This window comes from Lonchura striata, chromosome 6, assembly GCF_046129695.1.
Source record: "Lonchura striata isolate bLonStr1 chromosome 6, bLonStr1.mat, whole genome shotgun sequence".
Lineage (NCBI taxonomy): Eukaryota > Metazoa > Chordata > Aves > Passeriformes > Estrildidae > Lonchura > Lonchura striata.
In genome coordinates, this window is record NC_134608.1 from 56,973,453 (window position 1) to 56,996,258 (window position 22,806).

The 22,806-nt window shown below is 40.4% G+C and overlaps 1 protein-coding gene across 2 annotated transcripts in view; it reads right to left on the reverse strand.

Moving 5' to 3' along the window:
• Positions 1-22,806, reverse strand: part of NAV2 (neuron navigator 2) — a 209,356-nt gene that overhangs the window by 154,844 nt on the left and 31,706 nt on the right. The gene's annotated exons all lie outside the window — the stretch shown is intronic.

Here is a 22,806-nt window from a genome sequence, read left to right on the forward strand (position 1 = left end):
GATTAGGAACGGATTGCACAGGAAAATACAGATATAATAAACCTGTATTTCTCTTAAAAAATGTTATCACACAACATTATTTTGCAATATGTGTAACATGCAAATTATTATTTTTTAACTGCCTGGGCTATATATTTATAAGCTCTGAAGCATTCCTAGGTATACAGTATTACCCAGGCTCCTTGCAGTAGCTCCTCCTGGTCACCACTGATTTTTATGGAATATATTAAGCTAATCATTGAAACTTCCCAGGATGTTTTTGAAACCTGTTTGTTACAAGTCTTTGTAATGTACTACACAAACAGATTTCTAATGTTTCTTTTCCTTTTCCATAAAAACAAGTAAAAAAAATGTAATTGCACAATGGCTGCTATTTCTAGACACATGAAATACGTTTCAAAACACACAGTGTTTTCAAAACCATGCAAATAATTGGAAAAACAATAATAAAAGAAGTAAGAAAACACTGCTGAGAAACTTTCCATTTCCCTGTCTCTGCACATCAATTATGAGTGTTCCTCAAGTATTTTCAGCAAATAGCTATGAAGTCTCATGTTTGAATATTCATGAGAAAATTACCTAACAGTTGTCTAATTAAAAATACAAAAATCTTGTGATATTGAATATTCAACCCACTACAACCCAAGAGATATTGCCTTATTATCCACACCAGTATGGGCTTCTGAAACTTTTCAGTGATTCCACACAGTATGAAAATCACTAGGAGGCAGCTTCCTTACTTTGGTTACAAAAATCAAGTGAACATGGTGATTTGGGCATTATCTCCATAAGCAGGTCTTTGTGCCCAAGGCAGGCTAATGTTTAACTTGGGTCTAAGTCCCAGCTTTTGTTGAAGGTGGACTCAGCTGTTTGGTAGCTTTTTTCCCCCCTCTGTAGTGTATGATATCTTAGGAATCCAATTATCTGGGAACAAATGAAAAACTTATGTGAAAACACTTTTTCTTCTCACTTTTTCACTGCCTCTTTGATCCACCAGATTTGAAATAAGAGCATTTCAGTTAAGTATCAATTTCGGAAATATTTGGTCCATTATGAGTCATGTCTAACACACGAAAATGTAGCACAAAAAACACCTATGTTTGGGGGAAAAGGAATCCAAATTCTAAAGATTTTGAAATCTGTCTGTAAAGAAAAAGGCCTGAGCACTGTCTTCCATCATCAAGATTGAAGAATTTTGAAATTTAATGGGGTTTCTCCCCATTGCCCTTTCCTTAGCCTCACCCCTGCTTCTTTAAAGCACATTGCAGATGAGAGAGGAATCTTGCTCTGAAATTCCCTGGCACCCCAAGGCTCCTGCAGCATTTCTGGCTGTGCTGAGAGCACACCCACCACAGCCCAGCACACCTGAGCCCACCTGCCCTGGCTCTGAACACTGCAGCAGTACAAAAGGTGCCTTTTGCAGAACTGCTTGGCTGCTCAAGCCCACACAGACACCCCCAAGCACCTGAAGAAGGCTGGGGAGCAGAACTGACCAGCAAAGGCAGGATACAAAGCATGAATAAAGTCATGGCAGCAATGAATCCGGGAAGATCCTTTAGAGACCCAGTATACCCCTGGGGTTGCAATTAGCTTAACTGTCAGGTATTATCAGTACTCCAAGGTCTCCTTTAAGTGGAAACTACCGGATGGTTTTGCTTGTGAGTCAGTATTTTGAAATTACACTCATGAAAAGCAAAGGATTCACAAGAAACTGCTTGAAAAGAATGTCTCTCCTCCATGCAATTAGAAAATATGCCTGTATCACTTCCTTGTTTCTCATTTCTACACATTCACACAAATCTAATTATAATCAATGCCCAAGTAAATTTTCAAATCTTTCTCTCCTTCCCTTACCATGTCAGTTCTGAACTAATCAGACTCTGATTGTTTTCTCCCTGTGATTACCATGAATCAGGCTTTCATGAATCTGGTAACAGCTGAAGAATATCTTTTTGACATCATGCAGCATAATTAGAGCAGAGTAAGGCTTTTTTCATTATTGAATAGCAGGGTTAGTCACCCCCATGAGCTCCCATTGCACAAGAGCCACCACAATGCAGAGCCTGAGCTGCTGCTAACCAAACCACACTGCCTGCTGACCTTCTCAGGGAAAACAAAAACCACCCCAAAACCTAAAAATAGCCACAACACACTGAGATGACATGAAGGGGAATGCCTGCAGTCCTAACAACGCTGTGGGGTTTTGGAAAAGCCCGTGAGGATACTCAATGCTGCCCAGTGTCATGGGGCTTGCACACGTGGAGTCACAAAACCCCAATTTTCGACTGGCTCATGCTGATCCATGCTACAGTCCAACACAGTGAACTCATTAACAGACATCACACTGCAAAGCCCAGAGCTAAACAGCTAAAGCCAAAGGTTTAGCTGAAAAACTCATCCCTCTGAAGCATCTCTGCCTCCAAGGAAGGACAATGGCTATTTTGAAACTGCATAGAGATTATGGCCCTGACAATATTTTGCTGAGTTACTAGCAAAAGGACAACAAGGAAGCAAATGGTTAAAAAAAAAAATCTAGTTTAACAGCATTTGTCACAGACCTTTTTTCAAAGTTTTCTTACAATCTGTGGCCTTAGCTGCCCCTAAATGCTCCTTAAACCCTGTAGACGTCTCTATCTGTACATCTGTACCAAGACACAAAGTGCTGACTCCTCCAGATTGAATTAAACTTTGCACTGCCATCCAAAAAAACTGTCATGGTTTTTTTCCCCATGTAAGTTCTTGCAAAACAAAACAAAACAAATGCTTAAAAAGCAGGACACGAGTTAGATAATGCATGACCCCATTTCTCTGTGATAACTTTAAGGTTTTAGTGGGTTTTGAGCCAAGAGTTCTGTCTGCTCCTTTTCTCTTAGGTACAGCTGAGGCTACAAAGACAGCAGGACTCAAGGCAAACACACATTGTCCTTAGGGGTGCTCTGGAGTCCTCGGTGACTCCCAAGCCAGAAGGAAAGGACACATGAGGCACTGAATCACTTCTCCTCCCTGCTCAAGATACTGCAAACATCCAGAAAGCCAGGATGGAGGGCTGGAGCTTTGTTTACTCAATCCCACCCAGCACCTTGGCACCAAGGCCAGCTAAGAATGGGAGGAAACCACCAGAAACTTCAAGTCTGAGGTGGTGATGGGCTGAATTGCAGGTGGATTCCTTCCAGCAGGCAGGTGAGACATCACAACTGTGGGACTCAGATTCAGTCAAAGGAAGAAACTGAGTTTCTAGCCAGGCAAAAAGCCTGGGAAAGTGCTAGGAAAGAATGTAAATAATCCTTTATCTCTCTTGTTGTTCACATTGTTTATAGTTAAGTTCTATCACTGTGCGTCAAGCACTTTGCACCAATGCTGTGGCTTGTTTTCACTTCAGAACCAATGGATTTGGTCCTTGCAGAGCTCTGTATAAAAGAGCAGGGTATTTTAAATAAATCAGAGTTAATCACAGTCTTCTTCATTCCCATCCTGCCTCGACAGCAACACACAATTACCTTCCTGGAATGTCACCTATGGAGAACAGGCCAGGCTGGATGGGGCTCTGAGTGACCTGGTCTAGTGGAAGGTGTCCCTGCCCATGGCAGGGGCTGGAATGAGATAATCTTTAAGGTCCTTTCCAACCCAAATCACTCTCTGATTCTGTGACTTGCAATCCCCTAAACATAGCTGTCACACACATATGCACATACACCTACTAATTAGTATCCAACATGATGACAGTATTCTCAATTACCTAAAGTGCTGGAACTTTGGAGTTATCATCAACTATCAAGCATTTAGCTACAACCATCTGCAATTCCCACTCAGTTCCCAAATTTCTGGGGAAACAGAGGTAACTCTGCTTCTTCTTTCTTAATTTCTTAAGGCAACTTAACTAAATTATTCATTCTACTCAGATGTGCAAGTGTTTGTTGCAACTGCTTTGAATTATGACCCAGTTAGTGGGGGATATTCTTCTGAATATTACGTTTTACTGGACACTTGTGTACATTAATTAGCCTTTGGATGTAAAATAGATAAATGGGTAGCTTAAACACCACTGGGACTACTTATTTCTCTCTCTTTAAAGCCTTATTCCCAACTGAGGCGGGCTTTTCTCATGCATATGACTACCATTCAAAAGTAGTATGGGCTGACTCACAGCACACAGAGCCAAGCATATGTGTCAATTTTAGTAGGCTTGCAACCTTTCCAAGAATAGAGCCTTGGACTGTCCACACTTCAGGCACTGAGTGTGTTTAGAGCAAATCTTTGGTGGATACTAAACAAGCACCGTGCTTTCAATGCCCAGCTGGCACCTTTCCTACTCTTTCCCCACTGAACATTTTACTATATTTAACATAAAAGAGGAGCAAAGAGACGATTCCTTTTTTTTTCACCCCAGTTGTAAAGTTTCTGAACCCTGCCACTGACAGGTGCTGCTTACACGGAGGGCTCGATATTTCTCACCAGAGCAGCATTTTCCTCTGGAGCAGCCTCCAAGGTGAAGCAAGGACAGCGACTGTGCCTGCATCCAGCACGCTGCACCCTCCATGCTCCCATTCTCCATCCACGTTTGCCACACACGGATCCCTGCCCAGCTGGAGCCACGCACACTGTGCCAAGCAGGTGGCCACTGATTCCCCCTTGCAAAAAACTCTGTGAAGTTGTGCATTGTCAGAATCTGTGCTATTGATGACCCTGAGATTGTAGAAAGTCTCTGTCTCTCAGCCCCCTGCCAAAGCAGAAGCCATAATTGGTCTGTGCTGGTTTCCAGGTTGTTTATTCTGTTTATCTCTAACATGTTCTGCTGCCCTGCCCAGCTCTGTCCTGCAGGGCAGCGTGTGGGGCTCTGCCCTCAGTGGGATGTTACAAACATTAAATACCAGAAACTCCCTGGGCTGGATTTACAAGAACGTGCCAATATCTGTCACCTACGTTGGACAATGTGTCCCCAGCTTGAACCAACAGAAAAATGCCAACACCACAGTGAAACATGGAGGGCATGAAGAAGGAGAAAAAGGACAAGACACACCCAATTTCCTCCATCTTGTCCCCTTTGGACCCCTAATCCAGAATCCTAAAATTTTACTTTTGCACCTGTGCCATACTTAATTATTACTGATATCAAACACTCAGAGCTGGTAATTCATCCTGTAAGATTGAAAACTCTTTTCCATGGACAGAGATCACAGCCAGTGTCTCTTGGGGCTCTGTCCAGGGGGATTCCTGACCCCTGCCAGGGTCCCAGACCTGCCAGGGCAGCCAGAGAGATGCTCTGGATTCCAACACTGCATAAAATGAGATTGCATTCACACCTGCAGCGAGTCCTTTGCGGATCCCAAAATGAAATGGAGTTTTAAGTTTGCTGAGCTGATCAGCAAAGCCCACTCTAAGTCACATTTGGCTGCAGTGAAACAACTGAGCTGATCCCATGCCAACAAATTATCATCTACCTCAGAGAACAAAAGCAGCAAATGCACTGGGTTTTTTTTTTTTTCAGTGTTTTCTGAAAGTCACCTGAAGTGCACAGCAAGTAATTTTCAAATATCACAGTTCTCATACACAAAATATATCCATTTACATCTACTACCATACACAAACAGCAACAGAAGAGGGCTTATCTGGAATGGTGATACATATCTACTCCAAAGAGAAACCACAGAAAATCTTAAGAAGCTGCAGAAGAAAGGAGAAAAAAAAACAAAAACAAACAAACAAACAAAAAAAAAAAAAAAAAAACCAAACAAAAAAAACACTTCTAAGGCTGAAGTTAGTTACTGGTCCAACAGCACCACTGCCATGATCCAGGAGCCAAGAGCTGCTTACTGTTTTATAATGGTCACAGGAAAATTTACTTCTCCCACGAACAGGGACCTGGAAGGTCATTCTACTTATTGGCATTTTTAATGTGAATATATCTGCTGGAGTCCAGCTTGCTCTTCCTTCTCAAGGGGTCCACAGTTAAATGATTATATATATGCTGGCATGTGAAGCTTGGGTGGTTAATTTTAGCTGAAGACACACATGCACAGGGCTCAGATTTCTGACACAGTCAAACTGTACAAATCCCACCCCTGCTGCAGCTTTTCCCTTACGCCCCCACTGCTCCCTTCTCTCCGTGTCTAACACAGAGTTCCAATGTTTGGCATCAATTGCAAACAGGACCAGTATATTTTATCATAGCAAAGCTATTTACAGCAAGAATAAAGTTTGGCAGGTCCTTTGTGTTGGACACTGCAGGCATTAAAGGAATGATTAAAGAAATTGGTGGGGTTTTGTTTCACTGTTTTGTGTTGTTGTTGTTTTGGGTTGTTTGGGGTTTTTTACATAATCAGGAGGCTTTCTACCTATTATAGAGACAACCTCCTTCCTGTAAATGCTCCTAACATCTATGGAAATTTATGCTCTGAAAGGAAACCCAAGATTCTGCATGCCAAAAGCACACCAGGTACACCTCTTTTTAGAACTTCAGAGCAGATTTGAAGGTTTTATCCATTACAAATGCAAGCTAAAAAGCATCAGGCTGAATGAGACCTGGAATGGACACACACAACCTGGTGCAGCAAGGGCTGCCTGCCCTCTGGCAAGACCTGTGCAAGTCAGCCCTAATTCCATGGTCTGACCACTGTTGCTGGCACTCCTTAAAAACACAGAGAATTGGCACTTGTAAGAGGCTTGGCTGGAATTCTTTAGATTAAAAAAAAATAACACAGCCGAGGTTGCCAAGGTGAGAACAACGGCTTCTTCACCTCCCCTCTTGCCAAGCTGAAGGATAGATGTCTGACATTTTCACTGTTGATTTTTCTGAAGGCACACTCCTGCCAGAGTCAGATCCGTGGGGCTCTTTTAACTGCTCCGTGAAAAGCAAACAGCCTGGGAGCCACAGTGTCTCCACATCAGCTCTCCCCCCAGCAAAGCCCCCTCCCCATGCCAGAGGTGGGTGTTTGTTCTGGGGAGCTGGGGGACCAGAGGGGCTTTGATGGAGTTGGAGGAGAACATGATGGGCTGTGACATGAAGTAGCTGCTTTACCCAAACAGCTCCGAGGGCTGAGGCTCTGATGTGCTCAGGACTGTGCTGTGAGCAAGAGCTCTGCTAATCAGACTGGCTGAGTGTGAGAAGGGGGAGGTTTGCACATGTTCCCCCCAAAATCCTGACCACTGAAGATGGGAGAAGCATCTAACTCCAGGGTGCTACAGCCTTAGAGTTCCTTCTGTAAGCACCCAGCACTCCATGTGATCAGTTCTTGGCTTGTGACACTAAAGTCTTCTAAACTTTTCTAATAAAGACAGATTCATTTTCTCTATGAGAGACTGTTCCAAACAGCTGCTATAATTACATTGGTATTTTTCACCTGGGGTCACAAATCTGTGTGTTTGCAGTATCATCTCCTCTGGGCAGAAAGCCATGGCCACAGGAGGGATCAGAACAGATGAACCATCACTGCTGGATTGGACTCTGAGAAACAAAGGGCAAGGAAAAGATTCCAGGAGATAGTAATCTGAAGAGGGCTGGAAATGGAACCTGATTTGCCATGTAGCATTTTAAGAACAAACTCACTCCTCTATTCCATTTTCTCTTGATTGCTTAGAGGATTAATTTGTCAAAACAACTTTCACAGATGTGAAGCCACTCCAACTAAAAGTAAAATTGATTTCTAAGGCATGTGATACTAAACGCTTTCAACTCCTAGCAGTGTATGAAGATGAAAGTTATCTGATCCAAACACTGAGGTCAGGAAACATTGCAAAAGCTTTTCTTAATTCTTAAAAATCAGTTTGCTGTGGGGATTAGGGAATTACAGAAATTGGCCTTGGTCTCACACCAAATCCTAGCCCTCTTTTAGCCAAGAGGGACCAGCCAACATTCCCTTTTGGGTCTGCTTAGTGCTTGATGGACAAAAATGAGACTTCAAAACCAGGCCCTGGGTAGGCTCAGTCCATATCAACACTGCAGTCACCAGCCAAATATCCTCCTCTCCCACAAACAGACCGTCTAATGCCACTCAAAAAAGAGTAAATCAGCTGCACTTCCTTCCTCACTCCGAAAATGTAATTTAGCTCAGTGCTTTTCACAAGAGGCAATGCCTCTGGGCTGCCAGGAGCTGGCGAGAGGCAGCGCTCTGACACCTGGAACGACATAAAGCAACCAACACATGGATGAAAAATCACTGCAGCTGAGTTAGGGAGGCCAACAACTTATTCATCACTTTATCTGCCAAGTAAGATCAATGCAAAATCTGGAGATGGAAGGAACAAAAAAAAGGAGGAAACAAGACCCAAACTTGAGCAAGGACTTGACCACATGATTGCTTCAAGCATGGACTCAGGTCTCAGTTTCTGAGTGCACATTTAACTCTTCTAAACAGGAATGCTGAAGTGCTGAACAGTACTGAAGCTCGTAGTTAAAGAATGACATATTAATCCCATTATTTCTAAAGCTTACTGATGGTAAGAGTAAGAACAAGGAGGAGCCAATTACTTTCCCAAAGACTTTTTTAATATTCCGCCCATATTTTTAACGCTCCTCCAGCTCCTGGGCACTGTCAGAAATGGGACAGTTGGCTACACAAATCCTAGGTGTGACCTACTTCTGAAAAGCCCGTTTTTATTTTAAGCTGCATTTTTAAGATAGTGAAAAATATTTTGTGACAGCTGAGCATTAATTTGCATGGCAAAGACTCCATCCCAGAGACACACAAAAAGACCAAGAATCTCAGAAGGACCCAGCATTTCCCATTAGAGCCACATTATCCCAAGAGCTCATCTTCCTCCTAGCCACCAAAATAAACAACCAATCTTTCAGAAAACTTTAGATAAGTTAAAAAAACACTAAACAAGTGCCAGATCACCAGCATTTTTAAAATCTGCTCCTCACTTTTCAGCAAAGAAAAAGGAAATATTTATAAATACTTGTATCAACACACAGATGAGAGGATGCAGCCCACACAGGTGTCTGGCCCTAAAAGTTTTGTTAATGAGACCTTGAGGTAAAATTCTTGCATTTGAATATACTAACAGCCACTTAAACATAGGTGGAAGCATTTTTGATTTTGTTATGTCATTCACTATATTGCCACACAGACCAAAAATCAGGTTACAGAGGAAAGCTTCCTATATATCTGGGACATGAGGGGTTCACCATATTTTATAGGAAACAAGGACATCTTTATGAATTGTTCCTACTAAGCACTTACAAGTTGTTTCTTTTGTCCTTCCACAAACAAAAATAATAAAGTGCTAAATTAATTTCTACAAACATAACAAACCTAATCTAATGGTCTTGAAGTTGGCCATCTGTTTCACAGATACAAATCTAACTGAATCTCCCACTGGCTGATAACTTTCTAAATTACATTAAATTGTCAATGCTGACCCTGCTTCCAGCTTAGTTCCTCCTGCTTCCATTTAGGAGGCTGGGAGTGCTTTCTGTATCATGATCTATATACCAATTAGACAGAAGAAAATTGGCAATAGATAAAGCTACAAATTTGGCACTTGATCAGATTTAAAGGGGCAGTGAAGGGCAATGTCCCCAGCTCTGATGCAGACTGAAGGAATATTGGAAAAAAGCTCTAGAGTGCAGATGTTCTAGAAAAAAATTTATTTCGCCCTTCTCTACTACAGTTTGTGTCACAAAAACCTTTTCAATCAAATGTACTTGTATATTTATAAATAATTAAGAAATACCCCTCCTAACAGGAAGGAGCAAACCTCTGTACCTAAGTTTAGCTTAGCACTGTATAAACAATTAATAATTTTATCCCTAAAGGCCACTTACAGTTAGCAATTCACTGTCTTTGGGGTGAAGAATGATTCCCTGCATGATACAAGAGCAAAACTCTGCTTTTTCATTCCCCACTGGCCTTATGCCTTGTTGGGGAAGGAGGGAGGGGGATGCTGCTTCCATCAGAGCCAGCTGGCGTGGGCACTGCTGCAGGCAGGATGCTCACAGGCTCAGGAAACCACTGGCCTGATCTGTGATGGCAAATCCTATGCTCCTAATTAGAGAGGTTCACTAAAGTGACACCAGCCTGTGCTTTCATTGATCTGGCAATCAAAATCAGTGCTGTAGGGTTTTGTTAAAAATTCTGATACTGAACTTTTAACACCTCCTTTTACGTTAAAAAAAAAAAAAAATCCGGTAAAGTAAAACTTACAGCAGGCCAGAATGAATAATTTAAAAGTATATTTTATGATTGTTCAGGAAGTGACAGTAGAGGCACAATTCCCACAGGCACAGGAGGTTTGGGCATCTCTGTCTGGAAGCCTCCTCACACAGCCATCAGCCACTTCAAGGCCTCGTGTACCTTCCTGAAAAAAACCATTCAACCAAAAGGAATAAGTCTTGCACTGCTCCTGAAGCTTTCTATGGAAAAAAAAATAAAAAATATATATATATATATAGCACAGTCCTTTAATAGAACTGTCATAAGGCAGATCAACAGTAGGCTCCATCTTTTTCCAGCAGGAGTTTTAACATAAAGATATTTAATGGGAATTTCCATTAAACAGCATGACCTATACCAGCCTAATACTATTATCAGTTCCTTATGATTTTTCTTCATACATCCCTTTTTAAAATGCAGATGGTTGAAATACTTCTATTATTATTAATAGTCCTTCAAGAATTATATGGCAGCAAGGAGGCTGATCAAAAGATCTGCAAGCTCTGGAAAATTTAGAAAGCACATGGCAATGACAGCAGCCTATCCTCACTGGGGCCTCCATCACTCAAATTCAAATGTAATTTTACACACACCTACACAGTCCCTTTCTGTTTGATGTCCTGCATTTAGTTTCCCATTTAGTCCTGCTTTTGCCTAAACACCTACACCTAGGAAAGTGTTACTCCAGCAAAATTCTGATGCTAAAATTAGCTGAGTAGAAGGTTTAGTGAGAAGAAAAATTATATGGAAATTACAGGTAATAAACCCCTGCCAACTAACCCTTGTCGTCATTTTACTGGGATACATAGAAATCAAACATTTGACCTTTAAAAAAAAACCAAAAACAAAACAACAAAACAAACAATTTGGTGAATGCTCAATTTCCTTTGGATGAGAACATTCATTTTGATCCATGCTATAGATCAAATATTCCCACGGGATGAAGACGAAAGCCCACCTATGTATGAAAGCAAGCATGGTTTAAAGTAATATCAGATAAGAGCAGTGGCTTAGCTGCAGATAAAATCAGAGCAATTTACTGGCAATCATTGGGAAGACAGATCCTACACACAAGCCTTAGGGACATCAGCCACATCAGCTATTCCTTTCTGCCTGGAGCAAGGGCTGGAGAAATGAAGAACAAAGAGCATGCTGCCAGTTTGAAAAAGTAGAAGAAAAAAATAATTATGCACCCATATAAAATGTCGATTCAGAAATTAACCACAGTGATACTAATACTAGGAGGGGGGAAAAAAGGAAAAAAGAGCTGTCAGGACTGGCAGCCTGTTATCCTGATTGAACAACTATTATTTATAGTAATACAGTTACTTACCCTGTTCTTTATTAACTACAGTTCAAGCTCTGTAATCTTCAAACTTCAGAAATAGGCCAAAAAAAATTTTAAAGGGAAAAAGAAAGCTGCAGCAGCTGTTCTAGCACTACGTTGAGATTTTAGGTTACAGGCCACTTTTTGCAAAAGGCAGGCTAAGAGCATCATCTAAAAGCTAAATTGTAACAAATAATTAACCTGTGGGCAAATGGTTGAGTTGTGAATGAAAATTAAAACTACTATTAAAACAACCTGAAAGAAAAAGCCTTTCTCACCGCTTGGATTTGGGGTTGGTTGTTTGTTTGAGGCTCTTCTGGTTTTGCGAGTTGTTATTTTTGTCTGGTTTTGTTGATGTCCTTTGAACAAAACAATTCTATTGCTGAATTTCCTAGAACTGTCATTTTTGCAGTGTTTGTTTTATACCTTTGGCAATGCTTGCATTGAAAATTTTGTTTATGCAATCCCACAACGATTCTGAGGTTACAAACTCATTTTTATCTCCACAAATAACCTCCCCAGATACTCCTGCAGGTTTTCTCCTAAGCCATCACTGCTGGACTATTGAGGAGCAAGACTGCCAGGATTAGGACAGGCACAACACTCAGCAGAATGACAAATCCTTCTGTGGAATCCAGGCTGTGACACCCTGGGAACGTGAGGAGGACAGATCCAGGCAGATGACAACGAGCAGTTCTGGGCCAGCTCCATCACTCTCAAACATGGACATCATTTTAAGGAGGTGAGTGACACTTCCAGGCATAAATCAAGGGAGTGCAGGTTTGTGCCCATCAGGGTGGCTCTGACACAAAGGCCAATGAAGAGAAAACATCTTCCTGAATTCTACTGGAGCTGACAAAGGCAGCAGCTGCTCTGCTCCACAGGGCAAATTTGCATCTACAGGAGGCACTGGGAAAAAATGGATCCTTAGGGGAATTACTGTCAGCTCATCCTCTCACCACAATGCTGTCCAAGAGATCCCAAAGAAGAAACCAAGAAAATCAGCACACAATTTAGTTTTTAAAATATGAGAAGTTCACAGGAGGTATTTCTGAAGAGCATACAGAAACACCAGGAACTATCATTTCCCAGTACACACTGTAAAGAATATTAGTAAGTTGGAAGACTAGTGCCTTCAAAAGATATAGATCTCTTTATTATGATTCAGAAGCTCCTAGAGGATTTGAAGGATGGATGTTTTGGCACGAGGTTCTCAAACTTCATTATATTAGTGCATAAGGGAAAAATTTACTACTATTACTACTACTACACAGTTGGCCAAAGAAATAATTATTGAGTGTGAACTAGTTTAAGCAGTAACTGGTAAAAATCAGGATTACTTGAAAAAATGAGCAATCTTATATACTGAGATATTGAGATTGCACAAAATCAAAACAAGTGGAAAAGGCCCCAAGAGTCCATGTGCTGTAAAACACAGCATGGAATACTGCTGCTGTTTGATACACTACATCAGGCTTCTCCATGGACTCAGGGACAAAATCTGTGCAGTTTTGTATGCTGATATTTGTCCAGTGTTTCCCAAATCAATAATGCAGAAAGTAATCTCTCAGCAACACATTCTGAACTAAGCATTGAGAGACAATATAACTGTATATAGCAGATCTGTTCCTGTATCTCTACACTATCCATTTTTTCTTTTTTTTTAGTATAACTAGTAGTAAATAGCACATTAAAATATTCTGATGGTTTAAATGAGGTTTTGTAGTGTTTTAAACACTTGTGTCTACTTAGGGTGACCCCTTATTGTTTACTCTGTATATAAATCAGGATGTGATAATGCTTGGGTAAGAGATAAGGGTTGGGGAAGGGCTTTGCACATTCTTCATGGACACCTGCTTTGCACTGACCACATTTTGTTCTCCAACTCTCTGCAGATGCTTGCCTCAAAAAGCAAATAACCCAAAGATCAGATTAGAAGCCTGATATTTCCATGAGGACTGGCAGACCTATAAAAGTACTGAGTAGCCCTGAGACCAGCCTCCACCCCCAAGAAGGATTAAACACAATTAGCATCAGGAAAGCAGATGTCTAACAAAGTAATAAACCATAACTTTTACACGAGGTTAAAAATTTTCCTCTCCTTTCCTCTGTTCAGCAAATGATCCATGGCTCCCAAATGCATCTTTTGCTGCTTTATACCACCTCGAGACTCCCTTATTCTCTCATCAGTCAATTCATTGGTCATCACTTGTCAGCAAAAAAGAAAAAAAGCAAAACAACAAAAAAGCTTGTTGAGCAAATGTCAGAGAACATTAAATTAACCAGTCAAAGATCAGCAATGAACAGCTGACACCAAATTGAACCCAACACATGGCCCCATTCACATTATTGTTAAGCACACATAGCCAATCACTCTGCCTTCAAAATGACATTAAAGGATCTTTATTTTATCAAACAAAAATATTTGCTTGTGGGTGAACAGTCAGCCTAACACTAAGTACATCATAAAAAGTAAGCTTTTGCTTTCATGCAGTTTGGATTAAAGGTACTGTTTTACCTCTGAGTACAAAATAAATTATTAAGCATTATTTTTTCTCTTTAGCTCAAAGAGACCTGAAGTATATTTCTCTGTACTTCTATTTGTGTACAAACTGTATAATCTTACAGGAAGGCTTCCCAAGCACCCACTCAAGATTGTATTCTGAAATTTCTTGCCTGCTTGGTGGAGTCACCTTAAATTCCCAGTACACCAAGGGAGGATGTGATCTCCAGTGCAGGGCAGCAAAGTGTCCCAAGGCCCAGAGCTCATGGGGACATCACCTGGCCTTAGCAGAACAGGTCCCAAAATGACCCAACAATCAGCATGACCTTTATGCTGGTTTCTCCCAAAACAATGATTTCAGCTTCTCCCAAAACAATGATTTCAGCTTCTCCCAGCAGCACATACCATATGCCTTGCCCCAAGAGCACACACATCTTCTTCAGCTTTGCTGAGTAGAAATGGCATTTGGCATGGCAATTGCCAACTCCAGAATGAAAAAATCAGATACCACACAATACAAATGCATTAAAGGAAGTGAGAAACCTGATGGCTTTATCCCCTGGAAGGGCTGTTCTGTGCTGGAGTTGTTAATCAGTTAAGGACAGGTTATGTGGGGCCAGAGAAAGAACTGGATGTGGATGTGAGAGCAAGGAACCTAATTAAATATATCCATTCTCTCTCAACAAAGGAAAAAGCCAACCAGGCAATATTTGCAATATTTTAAACACTGGGTGTTGAAATGGCACATGAAAAGAATCATATTTACAGGAGACAAAGGTACCCAGAGTAGCAGGTGTGCTTCTTTTTATTCCTTGAAAAGGACTTTTTCAGCACTGAGTAAATCTCTCTATGCCTGTCACACCTCCCACTCCTTGTCTTATTTAGGTAATAATTCTTAGACATGTTTATACTACACACCTCCAGAACAAGAGCTGCCACTTTAGGTTTCAGCCAACACCTCACACAACTTGGTTGGGATCTCAGAAAATCAATCTAAGCAACCTACTCAAAATTTAAATAATTTTTTTTTTCCAAAAGGGCACAAATTTGCCTCCTAAATCTGTATTTAGCCATGAAAATGTTTCTACAGAATGCCAGAACAGACTACTTGTTCCCCACAGATATCTCATCCTCATCTATCCCAGTAACCTGTATTGTGGACCCTCTCCTAATGTAAATGTTCCACTGCCATGCCTTAAACCAAAATCAAACAACAAATATTTCTACTTTCTGAATACTAAGGCATGTATCACAGGAGAACAAAGCAGCACCTGCGTGGTTTTGGAAGTCTCTGCCAAAACCAAGCCACAGTCAGATATGCCTTTGGAAGTGCTGGACTTTTCACATGCCCTGTACTGAATCCACTGGTGTAGAACTCTGATCCCAGATTATTTACCTGCATTTTGGTCATTAAAAAAAAACAAAAACAAAAAACAAAAACAAAACAAACAAAAAAAAAACCCAACCAAACAAAAAACCACCAAAATCCAAACCAAACCAAAAAAAACCCACCAAAACAAAACAATACCTCCAAAGATTTCTTACAAAAAGGAAACAGCCCATATGGCAAATCTCTGAATGCAGAGCAGAGAGGAGAAAACCCATTGCTTTACAATGCCCAACTGTTTCACAGGTGATCATTATCACATTCCAGTGTGGGCACAAGGGTGAGATGCCAGAGCACTGACACCACTTCACCACTTGAAACCGGATACTCAGGAGTGCTCTAGAAGCTCTCCAGTGCTCCATTGTAAAAGATACTGATTAAAAAACAAGATATATACAATTATTGCTTAGTTCAGAAGCCTCGGTAAACCCTTCCCCACCAAAATCATCCTCTCTCCTTCACTTTAACAGTAGTCACCCTGATTAAAGTTCTGCAGGGTCGTGATTCTTAGACAAGAAGATTAGGATCATTATAATAAAATCAGCAACTGTGCAGATAATCTATAAGGAATTAATGTTTGTCTTTCATAATAAAAAAGCAGACCCACTATGACAATAAACAAGTGTATTTGAAGTAAGACTTTTCAGACAGAAAGGTAACACAGAAAACATCTGTGCAGTCACAGCCTCAATACGTTGCCCCTAATCATGAACTACCTGCTAATAAAAGAAGGCAAGTACTGGTCACATGGCATGAGAGACTTAATCCTTACTCACATGCAAAATTTTTAAATTAAAGCTATATTAAAACCTTTGTGCAATGTGTGGTGCACTGGGAAGGCTTCACCTGAAACATCTCAACTCATTCTTGCCACCTGTGTTCAAGAAGGAAGAATCCAGACCAGAAAATGACCTTGGAAATGAGGAGAAAGTCTTGTGAAAGAAAACTCTTTGAATTATGTTTATCTGAACTTCACAGTAAGAGGTTCTTTGCCCAGAGCTGGGAGGAGGAAGAGCAGAGCAGCCAGCACCATGCTGGCAACATCCCCCCAAAAGCACACAGACAGGCTGTGAGAGTCAGGGCAGATGAAGCTGGAGGAGAACCAGGGGCATCTTTCTACCAAAATGAGACATTGCAAGACATGGGATTTTCAGATTTTATAGCCATGGAAACTGTGAAATTGTTACATTCATAAGAATCCTGTGACAGTAAAGTCTGACACTGATGAAAACAATAAACCCTCATTCTCACATGCTATTAAATATTATCTGCAGCTATCCCTATGTGGGATTCCAGAGCAAGACTTTGCAAAAAAAACACATACAACAGGGAGTAAGAGAAATAGTAAAGTTTTTAGACAAGTGTATGGAATTTTTAATCATTCCTCAGTGTCCTATGAGGGAAAGAATAAACCAAAATCAAGCTGCAATCCCAAATTCTGTACCAGAAAAGGAATGCTTTTTGAAGGATCACCTACCTCAAATCCCTTTCCTCTATTTACTGCCATAATCTCAGAACAGAATTAAATGAAGCTCAAACCTCTACATCTGAATTCTAAATTAAGACAGACAAACACATTAATCTGGAATATTTCAGAAAGCCTAAACCAAGCAATACAGCATCTATGTATATTTTTAGATTTGCATTTGTGAAACTCCTTATAAGGATTTTTAAATGAGATTTGCAGTGAAATGTGACATACATAGTTTGTAACAAAGCAGTTATAATACAGTGTTTATTTATCTTGAGATATAAACATCTGAATATACACATTAAGTAATTTTCATGTACTTGTTTTCTACTTACTTTGATTTCTGTAATGACATCAACTGCTTAAATAACTAATAAGATATTTAGATTTTTACAATATTTAAATATCTATTATTGTACAGAAAAAATACACACTGTGCTGGATTGTCCCCGGCACATGTATGCACGCGCACAGCACTTGTATCTGGGAATTTAGTTGTGTGATACAAGTGCTGTCATAAATTATCCAAGTCACTCCTAGAAGGTGTGTGGAGGCTTCCCTCTTTGAAAGAGAGCCTGTTTCAGTCCCTGCTGTGCTGATTAGAAGCACCCTGCTGGATTTTGATGTTTTTACAGAGAATTCCCATATGCCCACATTGTCCTTTTTTTTTTTTTTTCCTGGTTAGGAGTGCCAAAAAACCTCATATTTTTCTCTGTCATGGTCAACCCAACAGCCCTTTTTTAACTGATAAACGATACCACAACTGCCTATAAGATTCTGGGTGAGGTTTCACTGCTTTCACACCTCCTCGTGTCTGCTGACACCTGTCAGGAACAGCTCTGCCTTTTGCACAGCCTGGTGATGCTGCAGGTCACAGCTCTGCTGTCCTCTCCTGACTGATGCTTGGAAAAAGAGCTGTGTGCTCGTGCAACCACACACTGTCTGCTCAAGGCTTCCGTGTCAAAAGAACATTTCCTTAGCTGTGTGATTAAACAGAAGCGTGGGCAATGTATGGTTACATGCAACAGCATTTTTCAGACATAGCCTAACCTATGAAACACTGAATTATACTTTATAATATATTATACACATAATTATTCATTTTAATCTCATAGGGTGCCAGCAACTAAGCCTTCGATCTAGACATCCAACAATTGGCTGAAGTTCCATGCTTTTTGGCTTGGAGAAGGTGGGTAACAGGCTGTGATTCCATTCCAACACCAAGTCAATAGTCAGCTGCAAGCTAATGCTATGATCATTCCCATAAACTGCTTATAAGCACTAATAGAGATGGCAAAAGCTTAGAGAACTGCAGGAATTCTTTCCCTTGCTTAATGAAAAGTATTGCTAAGTCAGCTAGCAAAAATAGGCCTATCAAATCATAACTTTGCAAATCTCTTATCAGCCCAGTCAATTCTTCTCTCTCAGTTTTTAAGTTAAGCACTTGAAAATCTCTTGCAGAATGAAGTGTTTCTTCCAAATAAGTATGTCCCCTTTGCTGTATGCTCCACATCAGCCCAGAAGGCACACAGAGATAAGAGCATTAAAGGGAAATGTTTAATAGAAGTCATATGTAAACCAGGACTGAAATTTTACACATAGAGATAAACCTTTTAACACTCCCTTCACAGAAAATTTTGAATTAGCTCTCTGAAAGAATAACTTTTTTCCCCTTTTTTTTTTACACTAACATGTCTTAAAAATCCAGTGGTTTACCCAGCTTAGGGCCTGTTAACTTGTACAAACTCAGGTGCTGATCCAGCTGGCACGTGCTTGGGGTGGTGCAGAGCAGGAGTCATTCCCTCTTCCCCATGTGGCCATGGTCCATCTCCTCCTGCACCTCCTGACCTTCAGCAGGAGCGATTTTCCTGCTCCTTGCATCTCGGGGTCTCCTATGGAGCAAGGGCAAGGATGGGAACACCAAGGGGCATCCACACCCAGAGCCTGTCTGCTGCTGGAGAAATGAGAATTTAGTCCAGCTCAAAGGTTACAACACAAATACAAAGTGCTCATGCAAACACATGCACCTTTCTTTTCTCTCATGTTATTCAGGGTTTTAAAATCAAAGCAGAAAATAATTATGGGGAGAGGAAAGTCATTAAATAATTGTATCTGCTTAATAATAAGTACCATTCAAATTTTTTAAACTGAAAACAGAAAGAATAAAGGTGACAGTGAAAGCTGAGCAGCCTTCAGTTTTCTCCAGCCCTGTATAATCCATAAGTCTGATCTCAAATGAGAAAAGGCAAAAGCTACAAAAGTTACAAATAAACTACATTAAATAAAAACCTAAAAAGCTCACATTTTTGTGCATCTAAAACCTGTTTTTGAAACACTATTATGGTACATCTCACAATAAAATGCTCCAGCCTCTGCTTACATCACTGTGGCTCTTCAATCAAGTTTCTTTTACTCCATTCAAAGAAACAAATCTTTCAATACAGGCTTATCCTGGGGTCATTTATTGCACCATGTCAGACACAGAATGTTTAATCTTGAGAACACATACATAGGGTTTTCATTACGGACTCGGAAAATCAAATGAACAAACATTAAAAAAGAAACAAACCCAAACAAACACCAAAAAAACCCAATCTAACACAAATCAACCAAACCACAAAAGAAAACCCACCCTGGAAAGGTTATTTACTGCCAGGTTGGCTAACATGTTTTTATTGTTTTTTATTGATACAATAACAGGAAAAACCTTATAAAAGGTTAAAAAATGCAACGTTCTCATATTTGTATATGCTGTATACACACACTACAAGGCTAGGAGCTTGTAGGATGTGTACAGGACAATTTGAACTTGGCAGAAAGAAACAATATCACATGCTTTTTACAACCCCTTGTGAATTCTCAAAGCCATAAAACAGTGAGTGGGAATGATCCTTGTTTTGATTACATTAGAAAAAGGTGCTTGCATTAAGGTGTGAAGCTGACTCAGAACAGTTCAACAAAAAGAAAGAGTGAGGCAGGTGTTGCAGTCTTCCCTGAAATATTGTTAGTCTCAAATGTAAAATGGAAATAAAAACAGAATTAAACATTTGTTTTTAGAAACCCAGGAATAAGGAACTATGAGATCAAAATAATTTTGTTTATCAGCTGTGCACAAGTCAGCACAAACAGGAGCTACACAATTCATTCTTTTTCTCCCATGAGCTGGCAATACCTTGGCAAGTGGGCACAGTCTATTCAGCAAGAAAATTATCTTGGTTACTGTCTGGCCACTCCTCTGAATGTCCAGTAATAACATCAATATGCTCCAGAGAGACTGGCAAGAAAGCTGACATGCTTGACCAGGAAACATACCAACGATGAAAGCAACCTTGTATTTTGCAGCTAATTCAAGATGACAAGATGGCAGTTGAATGGATTGTATAGTGTGTGACAAAAATTAGGCCACCATCTCCCAGAATTATTCAAGGACAATATTAAGAGAAAGGAATTACCAATACGAAGTTCCAGCAGAGTTAAGTACTTATTCCACATTGCATCCTTATAGCAACATCACAATTTTTACGAGCTTATCTGAGTAAGTCTTGCAGGATCTGATATCTGGAGATCCTGTGATAACAGCAGGCTTATCCCTGGCTGCCTGAAAACCCCTTTATTACAAATGTGAAAAAAAACACTAAGTTTCCACACTCTGAATCCTACTATTTCAACCACCAAGTGATTTCTGTCATCACCACCCAAAACACTCAGCAGAATGCATCTGACTTTTGTCAGCAGAGTAGCCATAATCAGCCCATCCTAAGCAATGATTGGCAAGCATTTTCTCACTCTATTTTCCACAGAAACCTCAACAGACCAAAGGAAGCAGAAGGAGGCGAGAAAGTAGAAAAGCAAAGTCTGAGGTATTTACTTTGACACTTACTTAGTTGGGGATTATTTATATATATAGAGAGAAATCATATATTTAAAATATTTATATAATTTAATAATATATAATGAATCCTTAAATAATATCTATTATTTTATACATAATTTTATAAATGTATGTCTATAATTTATATATATAAATAATCCTCAGCGGAGTGTCAAAGTATAATAATATATATAATTATATATATAAATTATAAATATAAAATGAATAAATATACTATATTATATGTATAAAATATGTAATATATATTATAATATATAATATATATAATTATATATATAATTATATATATAATATATATAATCAATTATATATTACAATATATTATATATTATATATTATATATTATATATTATATATTATATATATTAAAGCTGTCTTTCCTTGATCTACTTTATCAAGACCAGCCAAGGCCTCTGAAGGAGTTCTGCACAAAGCTGAGCCACCACCCAGCAAAGCACACCAGCCAGGCAGGAGGCGGTCCCACAAAGCAAACCTCCGTAATTCCCGAATTACAGGGGCAATAAATGTCTGCTGCTTGACAGGGAATGTGGGTCACGAGCAGGGGACGGGGTAAAGGATTTTATCTTTTCTCCTCCTGCCCGAGGAATGGGTAAATCCAATACTTCCAGTCTGAGCATCATCGGATTTTGTTGGACACCACCAAGTATTTGATTTCTCCCTTCTTTTCTCCGCTTGAATTCGCGGCTCAGTCCTCGCAGGTGCTGGAGCTGCTTGCGCAGCCCAGCGGGGGCGGGTTTAGAGGCCAATGTATATGCAAAGCCTTGGCAATACACCTATGTACATAAGCTCTTTCTGCTTCCTAAAGGGCTCTTTGCATATGAAAAGCGAGAGAAACGACTCGCTTTCCCCTCCCTCCCGAAACACTTGGCTTCTGCCGCAACCAGGCTCGGGCAACCCCCACACAAAGCCGCCAACTTCCACCGCCAGCCCGCAAATTCATTATTGCGGGGGCTACTCATGCGTGAAAGATCCGAAACGATCCGATCCCACGTGAAGGGCTGCTGCTGGAGCGAGAGCTGAATATTCCTTCACTAACACGTGTTTATCACCTCATTCCCGGCGAGGAAAGTATGTAAAAACAGAGATTGCTACATTACCAACCGCGCTATAAATTTCTTTGACTGCAGAGCCTGATAGGAAGAGGTGCTGGGAACCTTTAACTCCCACGTGGACTTCAACAGAGTTTTTACACATAAAGGCTAAAGGATTAGACCTGTAGCAAATCCTGCGGCTTTATTATAAATTTCTCAGGAAAATAAGCCTTTCCTCTAAAAACTGCACAGAAATGTAGTTCTCTTTGTTTAAATAATCTGCCAGCCAGACAGAGAAGACACATTTAAAGCTATCTTAGACAGCTACTGTCTTGAGAGTCTCCACATCAAATAGCTTTAAAAAAAAAAAAAAGCTGCTGATGAGAAGTCTCTCTAAGTTTTGATCAGAGTTTATATCTTGGTACGGACAGTAATTCAAGCAGACAGGCAGATATGTGGGCTTTCTGAGCTGATTTATGCTGAAGCAACGGAGCAGCCACACACTTTACACTTACAATGTGCAGTGGGGGATTTTTACTTTTCAGGAAAGGAGAAGAAAGAAAAGGGGATGGGGGGAAAAGGGAGGGGGAATTTAAAAACAAAAACTATTGAGCAAACCAAACTCCAAATGCTCTCAGGCGACAAAACTATTCCAGCAAAACCGAAAGAGAGAAAATTGCTTCCAAGGAGACGGAAACAGTAAGAAAAACAGTAAATAAATGAAGATGAGGGGAGAGGGCTTAGTTTTAAACGAGCTTAACTACAGAGATGAACTAGCAAGCAGACCTAAACAAGCCCAAAATATGAATAAGTAACAAATAAGGCTGCGACTCCATAGCACAAGAGCATCTGCTTGGAGAGGACATCGGCCCAGCACCACGCTCCCGCTAACAAGAACCGTGCAAGGCGAATCCTCCCTGGATCGGAGGGATGCTCCCAGCTCCTTACCAGCTTCATGGCGCTGTTGTTGTGCTCGCAGCGCCACAGCATCACGCTCATGGTCCGGCCGGCACCTGCCGCGCC